The following is an 18,199-nucleotide window of genomic DNA, read 5'->3' on the forward strand; positions in this document are numbered from 1 at the left end:
TAATCAGCAAAACATGGGTTTTAAGATCCAGTGAACTGAAATATAAATTATTAACTGATTACTTCATGATAAAAAACAAAGTTCCAAAAGAGTAGCATAGAATTGAACTCGTGGTGGACAACAGAAGGGCTGTGATTGTGAACACAAGTATCCTTAAGCTTATACAACTTTGGAAAAGTTAGTCAGAACAATGATCTTTTGTAATGAACAATACACCCTATTAAATTCTGGATTTGCAAGAAATGCTTTGCAATATTTTTGGTCATTCCATGCTGAATAATTAGTTCATTTTCTATTTCTTGGCACAAAATGTCAGCCTTATTTTGGACTTCTTGAGGTGAATTCATACTAAGAACCCTTCAAGTGCCATAATATCATTTAGTAAATTTGTGACTGAAGAGGGGGATTTTTCTCGTTTGGGCGTCATTGCAGATAGCGTCTGCCAGAATGTGCAGATGATATTTACTGAACTAAAGGTCTAACTAGTGGGAGATAGCCCTAAATATGTACTTCCTCTACCAATTATCGAATTAAACTTGATTCTTAGCCATTCGAATGAATTGTAGCTGGAAACCAAAGCGGTTTAGATGCACTTTGGATTCAAGTCGACTTCTTTTAATTTGGTACTTGTGAACTGTTTCTCTAATGATTTAACTATCAGTGGAAAATGAGAGATGGAGCCGCATTCTATTAGAATGAGCCCATAAACCAGGTACTGTTCTCGCTACACCAAATATTTCAAGGCTGGAATAGCTCACCCTCAGAATAGACAACAAGTCTCCTCTATGCAACCATCCTAATCAGTAAGAACATCATTCTCTTGAATGGATGGGTCTAAAAGAGTAGTTATCAGTTTTCTGATGATAAAAATCATGAACTAAAAATAAAAGTAAAATTACCCTGGGTAGGAACTGTTGGTTAGCATATTTTCAATGACAATCTCTCCTCTATTACATCCAAAGAAACTACACACAGTCTCAAGTGACCATATATTTAACTACAACTCAAGGCATACCTTATTAATTCACCTGAAATGGTGATATATTTATTTAAAACTCTGAAACATATATTTTACTGCCTTTCACGAGCTAAGGTCTCTTACCAATTATAGTCTCTGTACTCAAGAGCTTGGGTCTGATTCTCCAGTCTTCACTCAGTCAAACTTCCCATGGCCATCAGTGCTTAGCACAATCAGGTTGTCATAACACTGCTTAGGAGGCTGTCCTTGGTGAAAACTCATACAATGTGCACATTTGCAATAGTCCTTATACCAGTAGGCAAAAACAACTTCATGAAGTGAAAAATTTGATAATTTACCGGAGTTTTTCTTCCAGAGAATAATTAGAATAACCTTAGTTTTCTTCTAGTCAGATTTCTAAACAGACGAATTTGAATTAACAAGAAGATAGCAAGGCATCTTTGGCTGATAATCACATTATACAGTAATAAATGAATCACCAACCTTAGAAAAGTCATCTTACCCAGCTGCTTCACTAGCAAGCATTGCTGTTTTCTCTCCAAAAGAGCCTTGGACCAGATATCAGAAAATCTGGATTCAGTTCCCTTCTCCATTACATATTTCTGAATCTTTGACATGTCATTTCACATTTATTTATCTTTTAATATGTATTAATAATTGCCTTAAACACAGGATTTAGTGAAAATTAAAAGCAAAATAGTAGAATTTTATAAACTGAGATCCATATATATATAAACATATCCATATATATTATATATGTAAATAAGTTATGTATGTGTGTATTATCACCATCATCACCATGATCATCTTATTATCATCTCATTGGACTTTCCATCTCAAATTGCTTCCCTTAAATGATGTTGCCATCACAGCAGCCACTCAGTTTCCCAGACCCTAACCTAATCTTCTCTGGTCACACCATGTACACAGTAATCTTAACTTATAGGCTTCAGGGCCTCTCACTAAACCCCTGAAGTGCAATTCCTCTCCAACATACCTAATTTTCTCTTACGCCTGTATGGAAACAAGCTATCATATCTGGAAGAGTTTCTTCTCCAACATTCTTACTCGACTCCTTTGGAGGGGAATTTAAAATCTATATCCTCTGAGAAATCTTTCGCAATTAATAGAGATTTGTTATGCCATTTGCATCATCCCGTGTCACCTAATCAAGTCTAAGCCCTGTGTATAAACAACGATAGCAGTGCAGCTTGTGAATCCAATATTATTTTTGTTCCTTCCTACTGAATTTGTTATTTGATGCACATTATAGTCATGCCTGCATTTTTGTTAACTCTCAAAGACTAAATAAAGAACTAAGACTAGCCACGCTCAGGGAGCATGTCATATTACAGTGGAACTGTGCCTTTCCAGTAGATGCTGGCTTTCCTTTTCCTGATAATCACTCAGTGGAAAGCCACATTTACTAGAAATATTTAGATAATTTGTATTGACCATTTACTTGGGTTAACTTCTGCAAATTTAAAAAAAATTAATGAGAATCAGAAACCTATAATTTAAGCAATAACTTGTACAGGTGGAAATCTTTATAAAACTATATTCAGTAGGCTTTGAAATTTTATTTTTCAATCAACAATGAAAAGTAACATATTACAAACTGAAGGCTTAAATTTTAGCAACACAAAGTAAAACTCAGGCTATTTCAGGAAGATGAATAAAATAAAATAAGTTTAGTCATACAACACGAGCACTTACTGTACATAATGGAATACATATGTGTGTGTATATATATATATATAATATATATATATATATTTTTTTTTTTTTTTTCTGTACGCGGGCCTCTCACTGTTGTGGCCTCTCCCGTTGCAGAGCACAGGCTCTGGCCACGCAGGCTCAGCGGCCATGGCTCACGGGCCCAGCTGCTCTGCGGCATGTGGGATCTTCCCGGACTGGGGCACGAACCCGTATCTGCTGCATCGGCAGGCGGACTCTCAACCACTGCGCCACCAGGGAAGCCCGGAATACATATATTATTGTTTTATACAGAAGTAAAACAATCATGGCCCTAAACTCGGGAAGAATATAACATTTATAGTGAAGTCTGTCCTTGTCATATGGTTTTTATTAAGGATGGTGATCATTATCATCAGTGTCTATCTGAAAGTAATACTGTGCTAAGTACCTACCTTAGTGGCTTGCAACAAATAGACATTCATATACCTGTCATTCTCTGGCTATTTCTATGCATCCAAGCATCTTACCTGTCTCTTGGACTGCTCTTGCTGTCAAAAAAATAAAAAAGGATATGCAATTACAATCTGAAAAAGAAAGAAAAAATACTTTTTGGCAGTGTTGTTGTTTTTTTTTTAACTGCTTATTCCCAAATAATTGTGTCTTCATGCTGGTTACCATCTTATGCCTGAACTGGAAGAAAAATCTTTGCTAGATGGGTGTGTATGTGTGTGTGTGTATGTGTGTGTGTGATAAAAATTCTTTGAAGATAGGAATTGGGTCCTACTCAGTTATAAATCAACAAGGCCAAACAAAGGCAGTGTACGTAGTAGGCACATAAAAGATTTTTATTGAATAAATGAAGTAATTTAATTAATCTTAAATTTTCTTTCTATTCTATATTATGCTGACTCTGTTCCACACTAATAGCATGAGAAATGAATGGCTGATAAAACTTTTTATCAGTTCCATACTAATGGTGCTAAATGCTTCGTGGTTCCTCTCTATATAGGACATGCTTCAAAGATAAAAATTACAAATGCATGTCTTATGTGTGCCCATTTTTATTTCTTTAAAGAAATTTATGAATCAAAAACTCTTCAGAAAGGATTTAAAGTAAACTAGAAATCCATATACTTTACAAAATAATATGCATACCCACTTATATTTATGGATAAAGGTGTGATGGCTATGTGAAAGCCCTAATTTAATTACACATCTTTTATCATATGTCTCAGCATTATCTTTAACCAAAAAGGGCATGTTTCTCAATAGCATCTCTTTGGTTGATTGGTTTCAATAATAAGCGTGCTGAAAGAATCTTTATCTGTTATGCCATCCAAAATCTTCCCAAAGTCTCCCTTGATCAAAATATAATGGTGCTTAAATATGTTAGGCAACATGTACTCTACCTATTTGCATTATGTCAAATGAACTGGATCATTCCAATATGGTGTCGCATGTGCATGGAAGCCTGTAGCATTTTATAACAGGTGTTGAGGAAATGTACTTGACAGATATTGACAGTAAGGTCATATGTAAGCATAAACACTGAAAATATCAAGAAAAGTATATAGCCATTAGTGGCACAAGAAAGAAAAAAAACAATGTATAGGAGGAATCAGCTGTGGTCTCCCCCAAAACAAATACAACAACAACACACACACACACACACACACACACACACATTTTTAAAAGACGTTTATTTTGCCTCACAATACTCATTCTCTCTTTCTCTCTCTCTCTTATTCATTCTCAAATACGGAGAAAGAGAGGGAGGTCATTACATGGCAAAAATAAAACCTACAAAGACAAAGGATATATATGAAGCAACACAGAATAACTGTTCTATTAATGTTGTCAGCATGCATTTAACCTCCATCAGAATATTTAAAACATCTGATTGGTATTTTGGTTATTGATACGTAAGTCTCCCTCACTAGATAATATACATCCTCTATTTCTGAATTCTTTGTAACACCTAAAATAATGCTATTAAACATAGTATGTGTTCAGTAAATATGTTTTCCACCTGAATCTACTAATTTAAGAATTTAATACTTAAATTTTAATTTAAGTATTAAATCTTAAATACTAAGATTTAATACTAATCTTAGTATTAAAATGTAATACCAAGTTTAGTCAGTCTACTGAAAAAAACCCCAATTGTCTAATGGTTTATAGACGATTTAGTAAGGAAAAGTTCAGAAGAAAGATCTTAAATGTGACATAAGTTTTGTTGACAGTTAGCCTAGAATACCAATATGACAATTATATTAATATAGAACTAGTCATAAATTCTAACATTTATGTCCTAAAACTTTTGTCTTTACGTAAGATTTTAAATATATAGTCATAAAATACAAATAAAAAGTTTGGAATTTTAAAAAAGTATCTTAGATCTATTAAGTGCAAATGAATTTTAAAATGTACTTACAAGGTATAACAACACAATGTCCCAAAATCATGATATCTATGTATACATAAAAGCCTTTTCAGTCGTTTTAAATAAACTTCAGGAATGTTTTCCAATTCTCAGCGAGGCAAGCATTCCAATTTTCTGCAATATTAGCAGGGGTAACTAATGATGCCTAATTTTTGCCTGTAGTATTTCCTTCAATCTGCTTGTGCACTTTCAGTTTCTCTGGCAGCAGAAGCATTTGTAAATTTTCTGGTCACTAAGCACTCAAGTACAATTGTAAGTGATCAGCTTGCAATTGGCCAGCAAGGAGAAAATATAGAAAAAAGAATGCTTGCACATATTTATAAATAAATGTCCATAAAAATCTTGAAAGCTCTATGTGCATGAAATGTTTGTTCTGTCTACTACCTTATTTTATCTAAAAAAGCTAGATGTTTATTGGAGAGAATATATTTCTTTAGTTTAGAAAAATAAAATCACATATTTTGAAGGAGCTTTATTATATTCTATGTTTGAGAAACATCTTACTCTCAATGATTGCCCCATTTCCCATTTATATTTATTTACTTTTGATAAAAAGTGCTATTTAAATTACAGTAAAATACAAAATGGTATCTTCTCATTATCTACCTTACAAGTCAAATATTTCAAATAATACACATCATAGATTAAAATGATCTTTCCAAACCTTGATATTTTTGTAATATATTTATCAACACAACAGAGATGATATGAAAGTGCAGTTTTAATGAGAATATGTCCAACATTTAGAACTTCAAGAAATTAAACGTTTACACAGAGAATATTTAGTAGAGGTAAAACTGTGCCATAATTTAAACTCAAGAAAAGCTGATACGGATTCATTTTAAACATCATAGTCACACCAAATTAAATCATTGCCCAGAACCTTCACAGTACCTTTTGGTTAGGCTGCACAGGGAAAGGTTCAATTCCACCAAGACAGCCTTGTCACAGGGCAACTTTAGAGATATCATTCGTAGAAACAAGCTTCCCAGAGAGTGGCTGTCATCATTCCCTGCACTGCATACCCAGTGCCAAAAAAAGTAGTAAAACATGCAGACTCAGGAACCTCAAAATGAAGGATCCCCTAAGATAGTCAAAGAGCTCGTGCTGTGAATGAATGAATGAGTGAATGAGAGATGTTGTTTCTGGATAATTCACAGATCAGCTTTTATCCAGACTCCTTAACACTTCAAAGATGACATTCCATGTGCATGCTTAGCTCATGTGTGTGTTTGTCACTTGCATTTGAATCTTGTTCAACTGATAAATCGTGAGGGTGCATTATTCAGCTGAGAGGATCTCTAAACACATAGGGCTTTGGTGAAACTGAGGTGCCAAATTAGCTTTAAAAATATCTTACATTATCGCTTAATTTTATGTTTTCATTGAAGCCCAGTCGTGCTGGCTGCCATTCAATAGGCTACAGAAATCTGATAGATGATGAATACAGGGATATTACAAATGAATGAAAACTTGCCAACTAAAAGGAAACACGCTGGTTATTTTTACCTAAACAGAGTACAAATGTCCTTTTTAGCTTCCTGTTACTAAAAATCACACACCCTGATTCACAAACTCTTCTTTCATATTTTCAGTATATTTTAAATGATAATCTTAATGTGACAGAGACAAAACAGAGCCTCAGAGTGCATAGAATATCCTTGGTGTTATTTAGAAAGAGTGTCTTCACTAGGCAGCAGAGAGACCCCTCTGGGAGCACAACTAGGCCAGCAGAAGGTGCCTTTAGAAGAAAATACATGTGCCACTTTCCTGAGTCAGGGGCTGTCCTACTCCAAGGTCTGGCAGGTGGAGCATGGTCTAGTATGGATTTCAAACCTCCTTTGCTCCCTCTGCCTGGAGAATTTTCTGCCACACAAAAGCTGCACAACTGTAAAAGGTGGTCCTAAATAAAAATAATTAACATCTTTGCAACTGCTTGCCAATTTCTGCCTTCTAATAATAATCTTTGTGGTGCCTAGTTCTGAGTCCTGAAAGAAAATTGGAAAGGTTAAATTGATTAACATTAGAAAGACAAGGTAAATCCAGGGAAGAAAGAGAAAGGGAAAAAATTTATCTTGAAGGAAAGGGCCCAAAGATATAAAAAGAGTGTGAGGGAAGAGAAAGGGGAGTAAGATGGAAAAACCATTGAGTCTCATCAAGAAGCACATGACATCATCAAAGTGGGATAATTTGCCAAGGACTATGTGCAGAGGTGTGGTTGGAGTGTAGGGAAACCACAAGGAATCGATACAAGAATGCAGTGCTAACAGCCTCAGGGATGCTGTTTGCCCCTGGACCTGAGGGGAAGAAGTAGAGTTCAGAGTCCAGGACCTCAGGCTGCTTGAAGAAGGAGAGAAACTTCTGTCAATGGATCAGCCTTAGTGTTTATTCAAGGTGACCTTACAGGGAGGGAGCCAGGAAAGACAAAAATAACCTCACTCCCCTCCTGCCCACTGGTCACCTGAGATGCCTTCTCATTGGCCCAACCCAACAAAAGCCAGAGAACAAGGGATTCCCACCGTTAGCCTTGTAAGTTAAGAGCAGGCTGGAGTAAGGCTGAAGTGGACAAATATCTCATGGGTCTAAAGCTTGTTTGTTTGTTTATTTTTTTTGTAAGAGGGATGAAAGGTAGAGGGAGAATGGGGGCATTGCCATCCTGTGAGACATTGTGAGGAACTAAATGAAGAGACTTTTTAGGATCTATCACTGTCAGGTGTATGATTCTTCCCTTAGTTATCTACTGCTGCCTAACAAATTACCTCAAAACACAGCAGCTTAAAACAGCAGATGTTTAACTTTTTTCTCTTTCACTCTTTTTTTAATTGAAGTATAGTTGCTGTAAAATATTATATGTTAATAAGTGTGCAATATAGTGATGCACAATTTTTAAAGGTTATACTCCATTTATAGTTATTATAAAATACTGACTATATTGTATGTTGTACAGTATATCCTTGTAGCTTATTTTACACCTAGTATTTTATACCTTTTAATCTGCTACCCCATACTGCCCCTCTCCCCTTCCCTTTCCTCACTGGTACCACAAGTTTGTTCTCAGTATCTGTGAGTCGGCTTCTTTTTTGTTATATTCATTAGTTTGTTGTGTTTTTTAGATTCTACATGTAAGTGATATCATACAGTATTTTCCTTTTTCTCTCTAACTTATTTCACTTAGCATAATGCCCTCCAAGTCCATCCATGTTGCTGCAAATGGCAAAGTTTCATTCTTTTTTTATGGCTGAGTAGTATTCTGTTGTGTATATATATATATATATATATATATATATATATATATATATCACATCTTCTTTATCCATGCATCTGTTGATGGACACTTAGGTTGCTTCCATATCTTGGCTATTGTAAATAATGTAACAGTAGACGTTTATTATCTTACAGTTTCTATGGTCACAAATCCTGCTTGGCTTATCTGGGTGCCTCTGCTCAGTGTCTCTCACAAGGCTGCACTGAAGCATGGGCATGTGCTTCAGTCACCCCAAGACTTGACATCTGCTGTCTAGCTCACTCAGGTGGCTGTGGGCAGACCTCTGAAGATCCATTTCTAAGGTGACTCACGTAGCCATTCATGGGACTTAGGTTCTTGCTGGCTGTTGGCTGGAGACATCAATTTTTGATGGATGGAAGTTTCTAGAGGGCTACTCACAACATTGCAGCAGCTGGTGTCCCTCAGAGTAAGGGCTAAGAGAAAGGGACAGAGGGAGACAGCAAGAAACAGACAGATCAGGTCTTTTTGTAAGCTAATTTCATAGGTGACATTCCATTAGTTTTTTATGGAATTTTTTTATTGAGATAATTGTAGTCACGTGCAGTTGTAAGAAATTATATAGAAAGATCCCATGGGCCCTTTGTCCAGTTTCCCCCAGTGGTAACATCTTGCAAAACTACAGTAAAATATCACATCCTGGATATTGACATTGCCATAATCCATAGATCTTACTCAGATTTCTCCAGTTTCACTTGTATTTTGTTGCATATGTAGTTAATTCCAGACAATTTTATGACATGTGTACGTTTGTGTAACCACCACCATAGCAAGATACTGAACAGTTTCATCCACACAATTATTTCTTATTTTGCTCTTTTATAATCATACCCACTTCTTTCTCCCCATTCTACTCTGCCCCTAGCTCCTGGCACCCACTAATCTGTTCTCCATTTCTGTAATTGTGTCATTTCAAAATTATTATATAAATGGAAGATTCAGTATGCAGCCTTTTGGGACTGACTTTTTTCACTCAATAAAATTCTCTGGAGATTCATCAAGCAGTATGTATCAATAGTTTGTTCCTGTTTCTTGCTGACTTGTATTCCAGGGAAGGTGTGTAACACTGTTTGTTTAATTATCAACCTTTTGAAGGACATGTAGGCTAATGTCAGATTTTTACTATTATGAATAAAGCTGCTACAAACGTTTGTGTACATGTTGTTGTGTGATAATAAGTTCTTATTTCTCTGAGATGCATGCCTAGTGGTGCAATTTCTGGTTAATTGCATGCTTAGTCTTATAAGAAATATCCCAACATTTTTGCAGTATTCTTTTTGTTAGAAGTGAGTTGCTAGATCTACCCACACTCAGAGGGAATTTATAACAAAAATGCATGCATAGCAGGAGGCACGGATCAGTGGGGGTCATTTTAGAGGTTGCCTAATACCTATCCTTGTTACCCCTTCAAGGTGTTTGAAGTTGTGTCTGTGTTTCTCTCAGATATGAAACCTTTTTATAAAATAGCCTTAAGGTGAAATCAAGCAGACCCAGATCGATTCAGGTTTGTGAAAATGCTTTGGGGAATTCTCCAATATTTCTGAATTTGATACTTCAGCTTACTCTTCTGCCTTTTGATTAGCAAAAGACTTAATTTGGGTCTATTTAAATATGGGATAGGTCTGTGCCTGGCTAAAAAGATCACACACATTAAATTGCTATGAAAGCTTCAAGATGAGAGCTGGGCTTTGGGGAGAGACAAACTTACTTCCCTTTCTTAATCTGACTCCTCTTCCAACCTACACCAAGTCTTTCTGTCCAGGTTAGCAATTTGAATCACACCATCGCTCTGCAGCTGCCATCTGCCCCAGGCAGCATCTTCTGTCCCACCCTGGTCATCCTGGAGAGGACTTGAAACAGCGATTCCACACTTGTCTCCCACACCAATTTCTCTGATGATTTGGAGAACTTAAGTGCATAAGCACGGAGTGATGGTAAGGGCTTTTTTGTGCCTAATTCTGAATAAGGAAGATTAGTAAAAATTGAGTCAAATTGTTGTCACTCATAATGTGTACAACATAAATATTAATCTAAATATCACAATCAAAAATGCCCAAACAATATTATGCAATTGAGCCCAACATCTTAATAATATTCTTAACTTTTTAAAAGAGATACATTAAGAATAAATTTAGAAACAAATATTAACCTTAAATGTGAACATTCTATTCCAAACGAAGATGTGACTGGAAATAGTTATTTCTGTCTGTTAATTTCTCTCTTGCTTAACATCACTATTGGTAAGTTCTCTTCAACCCTCATCATTCCCCACTCTATTCCTCACAGTGAAGGTCCACTGCTAAATCTTCCATAGAATGCATCCCATAGCACATCCTATTCATTGATCTAATCCATCTTACTTTTATCACACTCTGATTTTTTATTTTTATTTTATATTGGAGTATAGTTGATTAACAATGTTGTGCTAGTTTCAGGTATCACATCTTGCTTTTGACTCCTGTTTCTCTGCTGATTAGCCTCAAAGTCACCTTATATTCAGACCATGGCCTCAGACATCAATGTAGTAAAAAATAGTGGAGTGGACATAACTCAAAATAAGGCAGGACAGGTAATCACAGCAAGTCCTGGGAAGTTAGAAAAAAGTCAGGTACAATCCCATTTACAGTTCAGACATCATGATTTTTATTTTCTCTAATCTACCATCCTTTTATGCTGCTAGGTCTTTATATACATGTTTCCTTCTGCTTAAATATTCTTCTGCCCATGTTCACTTTGCTAAGTCTTTTCTGGTCACTATTCAAACATCCTTTCATGAGAAGCCATTCCTTGATCATCCAGACCAGGTTAGATACCTGGACATACACTTCCATAGCTCTTTGTCATGGCCGTTTGCAACATAAATCATCATTCTGAGCTCATGTCTAATGCCAGCTTCCCCACTAGCTTGTAAATCCTGGGGAGATAGGTAAAATATTGTTTTTATTTACTACTGTATCTACATTCAGCACAGTTACTGAATCATATTGAGTGTTCAATAAATAAATTTTAGGTGGTTAATCGTGTCTGAGTTATTCAGTGATAAAAGCCAATGAATTTCTCATAAAACAGGCAGAATTCCAAGCAAGAACCCTGTCAGGATGAGTAGATCTAAGAATGAGTAGCAGGAATCCAGTCACAAGCACTAAGATTCAAAAACATGTCTCTAAACACTAAGAAAATTGCACCAGGGAGAGAAAGATCTCTGTCACAGAGGGACCATGGCACTGGGTACCCCTGTGCAATGTACAAGGGTACATTGTATGTGTCAAGTTCCTAAAAAATGGAATGTAAGACATGAACTTAATTTCAAATAGTCTTAAGCCTAGTTAGAGGAACTGCATATTCCAAACAAAAATAAGATTTGTTTGATGCTGAGACATCATATTTTTTTCCACCTATGAACCAGATTTATTCCAGAGACCAAGCCAGTTTTGTGACTGAAGTTGAGACGTTAGTGAGACAACTCTGGGGATTGAAAGATTGTGTGCAAAGATGTCTAAGCTCACCACGATCTTTCCTATTATAATCAATCATTCTTCAAGCCCCTCTTATTGCACAAAGAGATAACTAAGGAATAGCTTCTTGGAGAATCTCAAAACTTACCCTCCCTTGGGATTTAATGTCTACAATTCACTTTTCACTATATCTCCAAAATTTTTCAGTTATGTGTGCATCATACATAAACTTTAATGCTTTCTTTTTCATCTGAGAGTATAAATGTTCATCAAAGTTATTTTTTTTTAGTTTGTCAATCTCTCAGATAGGTGTATACAACCACCCATACATGAGACAGTGGTGCTAGATGAATTATGCAACTGTGTACGAAGGATAGCTTACTGGAGATGTTAAAGATAATGTGAAACAAATACTATTTTCCTATCTTTCGGGAGAAGGGTGTCCATTATAACTGGTACGAAGCATCTAAGCACTCCATGGAAGCCTCATTGACATTCCCCAACTAAACTACTTTAACTTCAAAGTTTTCTTGTTGTTAGAATCAACTACATTACCTTGATACATTTCATTTCCTTTTCCAAAGCATCTTAAGTTAAAAGAACAAAAAGAGGAAGTGAATTTCTATCTACCCGACTAGACCAATAGAGACTAGATAGAAGTTCAATAAAACCATTATGGTTTTTGTAATAAGATTAAATCAGCCCTTGATTTAAGTACACAAGGCACTTTTTGCCAAATTATATTAGGCCCTTGGCAATTGCCACCATATTAAAGGAAAGGTTATTATTGAAGGCTATTTTCCCATATTACAAACGCTATGCTTTGATGAACCCTAAGTGCTGCAAAATATCTCAATGGACGTCTTCGAGAAATGAGTCACTTTTCTGATGCTAGGATAGTTGGTTATCAATTTTCCTGTAAGTTTTATACATGGTTGCTAATTTTCCAAACTGCAACACTGACAAACTAACCCTATTCTAGCTACAATAATTTCCTAAATATTAGGCAGGCCCCTTTCCCTCAGAGTCCTCCATTAGCTGGGCATTACTCTTTTCTTCAAGCATTGTATCTATGTTCTGTGGAATCTAGATTTTTCCCCTAAATAAGAAAAATTTAATATTTATTACTATTTATTTAATAATAAATCTTCTTATATATGGAACATATATATTTTATCTACTAGTGTCTGTTCTTATTTCTATAAATAGAATCATTGTACTTTAAAATTGTGAACCATTACATTCACATCATCTGATGTATGATAAGTAAAAAATAAAATCCAGGTTCATTGAAAACTTCATGTATATCAATAGCATTATGACTTTAATGAGGTAGTATTATATTTTTTAAAAACCTTACTTTTATTTCTGGGGAAAAATAATACTAAGTTATTATTAGTATTGAATAGTTACTTCACTGTTTATTACCTGTTAATTACAATTTGCGTATAGAATCAAACTTTTCAATGACAAAAATGTCTAATTTTAAAAGGAAAGATTTTGAAAAATTGGCTATCATAAAAATTTTATTTTTGATCAAATGTATATTTTCTCTATGTACCAATACCTCAAAATATTAATTAATCAATTAATATTAATTAATTGAACTGAAAACATATGCTGGTATGAATGACGTTTAAAGCAATACTATATTTTTAATGTTTCAGTTATTTTAATTAGTGTTCTGTGTTAGAAATTTAGGGCACCAATTTGTGAGGATAATCTTCATTTGTAAGAGAGAACACTGAACGCAGATAATCATGGAGCTGGGAACAGCTATGATTGTTGGCATACTTTGAGAGTCCAGAGCTTTCCGATGAATATTGCACTGCTCTGTAACCTGGTAATTTTTTCTCTGTGTCAAGAATCTCATCTTGGTGACTGGGCTTATGTAGCTCCTTCTTGAAGTAGGCATCAATGCAATGTTTGGGTATTTTCATTTCAATTTTGGTGGAGGGGGCAATGACAAATTTCTTTTGTGTTCAGCATAGAGAAACTAACCAGAGATTCAATTACAAGTAGGAAGCTGCTTCAGGAAAGCCACATTTTTGCTTCTGCGGTGACCAGTAGAGTTGATCTGTAAATGACACTATCTCTAAGTTTTCTCACATGGTAACAAAAGGGCTTTTTTCAGTGGCTCAACAGCTTTTCAGTCACCTCTTCAGTAGGATAATAACTAGATATATTGCCAAGTTTGAACACTTGGGTGCCACCATTCTTCTTACCAGCAACTGGCTTGTGACAGTAGCAAGAACCATCTCCTTTTGCCTCTCAATGTTGGATTTAACTGCCGAAATTTTCCTCTTGCACATGGCTTTCCTTGGGTGGGGAATGCCTGCAGATCCCTCTGACTAAGACAGAATTTCAGCTGTAGTGGGTTTCCCTTTCTTGGGCATTTTTGCCCTGTGGTTTTCCTTCTTAACCTTGCCACTGGCATCACCCTTCCTTTGCTTTTTCCTCCTTAATGTCTGGGTTTCCAGCTTTATTTTACCACCATCTTGCATGACAGGAGAGCACAATACAATTTTTAAGAGTCTTTTTCATCTTACAATTCTAAATAATTAGAATTTTAAATAGTAATATCGATACAATGGTTTCCATCTAGTTTTATTTTTCTTAGTAAAAAATAGAAGTTAAAAATATTTCATTTGGTGAAATCTTGACTCTTAGATCCATTCACTTTATATTATGTTACTGCTATGCAGTCAATCTCACATTTCCCCATATGGCTATACCTATACATATGACAAAATCCAATGTAAGGAAAGGAAAGAGTGAAAAAAAGGGGGGGCGGTGGGAGAGTCTAAAAACTAGAACCAGAGATTTTTCATCACCTTTAGTTAATGCTAATGCATTTCTTACAATTCAAATCATTAAAATTCCTAACAGTGTTTTCGGGAACCAACAGTTGTGAGCGTACTGTCAGCACTGCAAGCAAACATTCAATGTGAGTTTCTATTTTAATAGAAATCTTGATATGCTCTGTATCATAAACATGCTACATAAAATAAATGGGATTTTCTAGAGTTCCTTTTTTCTCTCTATAATAAACAGGAGTACCAATGAATGATGGAGTTGAATACCCTGCTATTTATTTCTATGTTGCAGAAAACATAGAAAGGGCATCAAAAATAACTAGTGTTTATAGTACTTGGAAAGTTTGTGATGGAATTACAAATTGTAAAATTAGCTAATTGACAAAGTTGTTATAACACTGAGTTTGCATTTTATATTTTTTAAGTACAAACACAAAAATGAAACTACATATATGAGATAGTCATGAGAATGGTATTTATACCTGCTATTTAATATAACTGAATGTCTTTTTTCTCCACATGTGGTATTTTTAGTGCTCTTTACTAGTATATATTCTTAAGGTTTCAGATACAGAACTATATAATAAGTATTTTAGCTAACTGAGAAATATTACACAGGTACTTTATTAATCATTTTAAGCAAACCGAGGATAAGACATTTGTCATTCATTGCTGTATTGATATGTATACTAAACCTTCACACACATATGTGAATAAATAACTGCTTTTCAAAGAATTAAAGTAAATATTAAAAAGTTCTTAACACCAAAAATATAAAAAATAAAGGTTGGTATTTATCTTATGATTCAGAAGATTCTACTAAATTTCAATTTTAGGCAAATACATGATATCATGGGAAAGGTATTTCAAAAAATTCTTGTTATCAACTCGTTTATATGGTATTTGCTTCTTTCTTGAGACTCTAGGATTCAAAAATTATTCCAGTTTTAATTTAGTTTAAGAGTCATGAGGGAAAGGGCAGTCATTTTTATCTTGGATTCCCAGTTCTGTAAACTTTACCTCTAATGCAATCCAAAAAATCCTCAAAGATGTCATCTGGTTCATTTATTGATAAGGCTTGTAAGGTACAGAGGCCTGTAACCCATAGACCCTGAAGAAAGACAACATGGCACAATGAAAAGAGCTGGGACCTTTAAGCATAGGTGCAAATCTTTGCCCTGACACTTATTAGGCATGTGAATTTGTGCAGGTTAGTCAACCATAAAGGTGCCAAATCAGCCTCATCCCTGACCCATTTTGTTCCGGATGGTTATACAGAATGATAGAATGTGTGCAAACATCTCCACTTAGTGCTAAGCTCATTGTTGTCAAGCCCAAGTCTTATTCATTTTTCCATAAGCCATATTTCTTACTCAAGGGATGTGTGGATATTATAGAAAAGATGAAGTGGAATTCACCAGTTGTAAAAGGAGATCACTGTAGAAAAATGACAATGAAGAAAAGTCAGTAGATAATACTTAGACTACTTCATGAAGAGCAAACAACTCAGAAGTATGGGCTAGTGGTGCTAGCTTTATAGTCTCCCTGGGCCAAATGAATCACACCCTCATGAGACAGATTTCTCCTGGGAAACATTTTTAGTGACACATCATGCTCCACCTTAAATTTATTCTGTTAAAAAAGAAATCTCATATCTAACACATCTAGTTTAAGGTTTGAGCTCTGCAGCATATATTTTAAACAGAGAAAGCCATTCTCCAAAGTCCTAACACAGTTTTCATCATTAAAAAGGCACATCTTCAGGGCTTCCCTGGTGGCGCAGTGGTTGAGAGTCCATCTGCCGATGGGTTCGTGCCCCGGTCCGGGAAGATCCCACGTGCCTCGGAGCGGCTAGGCCCGTTAGCCATGGCCGCTGAGCCTGCGCGTCCGGAGCCTGTGCTCCGCAACGGGAGAGGCCACAACAGTGAGAGGCCCGCGTACAGAAAAAAAAAAAAAAAAAAAAAAAAGGCACATCTTCAGTAAAATTACAATAACGGTAGCAATAGCCTTATCTGTTCTCTGCCAGGTAAACAGCAATAATATTCTAAAAGCAATCTCTTAAAAATAGTTCTAATCCTTGCTGACTTACATGACAAATATTTCTTTGAATGGAATTACAGTTTGGGGAATAGAGGCAGAATGAAGGAAAAAAATTCGCTCTAATATACTTATACAGACCTGAATCTCAGAAACAGTGGCTGACTGTGGCAAAAGTTTGACTCAAGAGTATTGCTATGTGCTTTCTTTTTTCCAAATGCTGCAAATAAGGCAAACGGCTTTCATACAGCAGAGCCAAAACTACAGAGTAAAATACAGCAGAGACCAAAAATTTATATTAAGTTCTTCATTCCATTCGTTGGGAAGTTGAAGCAGTAGTCAAAAAGACATTCTAGAATTTGTTCATCTCCTTATATGTGAGCTTAGTCTAGAAGTTAAGTCTAATCACAACTAAATTGGTGTAGACTTTCTATCTTGAAAATAATCTAGCAAGATGAAAGCAATAAAAATACACATTGGGTTTGCAGTTGGATTCTGCCCATGATAGAGTTATAAGACAGAGTTATATATTTAAGCCATTAATAACATGAGCTATCAATAAGAAAGTCACTGTATTGAACTCAAAGCATTATCATATTTGACAGAAATGTTTTCTTAAATCTTAGCTGCATTATTTTTCAGGTCATTTGGTCCCTTTTAGAAAACTACAACTTATCACCACTATGTTTAACAATCGAGTGAATTGTCACATTTCTAAATAATGTACATATTTTAGGCATCGTGCTGTCATTTTGATAAAGTCATTTTACTTGGGAAAAGCGTTACTATTTTTCATGCATCACAGTTTGCTTCCGAGGGTCATTTCAGTTTCTTTTAATTGTACTTAAATGTTTCTGCCCCTTTCCCCTTGGTGTTTGTTAGTTGCTTTTAATGTGATTTCAGAATTGTAAATGGCTCAACATATTGGTAAGTGAATTTTTGAGGGTTTTTTTTTTTTTCCCCATCTAGATCAGTGAAGTAAACAGGGTGAAAGTAGAGAGTGGCATTTCTTCCTAACAGGTTTTCATTAAAGGAGGTAGTGAGTTAATGCAAATTTTTCCTGAGAGTATAGTTTATAGAATATGCATTTCATCAATACTATTAACTTATTTGTGCTTTAACTAATGTTTTCTTAAGATCCATGTAGGTTTTTCCAGCATGATGCTTTTACTACTATTATTTGCACTGCTATTAGGATCAGGGAAAGCTAGCTAAAGATTTCCATCACCATTTTATGGGTGGTAAACTCAAATGTTAACAGGGGCTAGGAAGGTATGTAAGGGGCAAAAATGGCTCACTGTCAAAGAATAAGAAATAATAGGGACTGAGAGAAGAAGTCTCATCCAAAGGGATCAGCTGTTACTCAGTCTTGACCTATAAGAGTCACCCATCAGGTCGACCAGAATATGTCTCTGGGCCAACTTCAGCCTGCAGGCTATCAATCTGTAACCATTGTTTTAGAGATCAATTTGGTGAGGGTTAAGTAAC

General features: G+C 35.4%; 1 pseudogene; it reads right to left on the minus strand.

Moving 5' to 3' along the window:
- Positions 1-13,555: 13,555 nt before the first annotated feature.
- On the minus strand, positions 13,556-14,362 carry LOC132427886 (large ribosomal subunit protein eL6 pseudogene; annotated as a pseudogene).
- Between the last annotated feature and the right edge of the window lie 3,837 nt (positions 14,363-18,199).

This window comes from Delphinus delphis, chromosome 7 (genome assembly GCF_949987515.2).
Source record: "Delphinus delphis chromosome 7, mDelDel1.2, whole genome shotgun sequence".
NCBI lineage: Eukaryota > Metazoa > Chordata > Mammalia > Artiodactyla > Delphinidae > Delphinus > Delphinus delphis.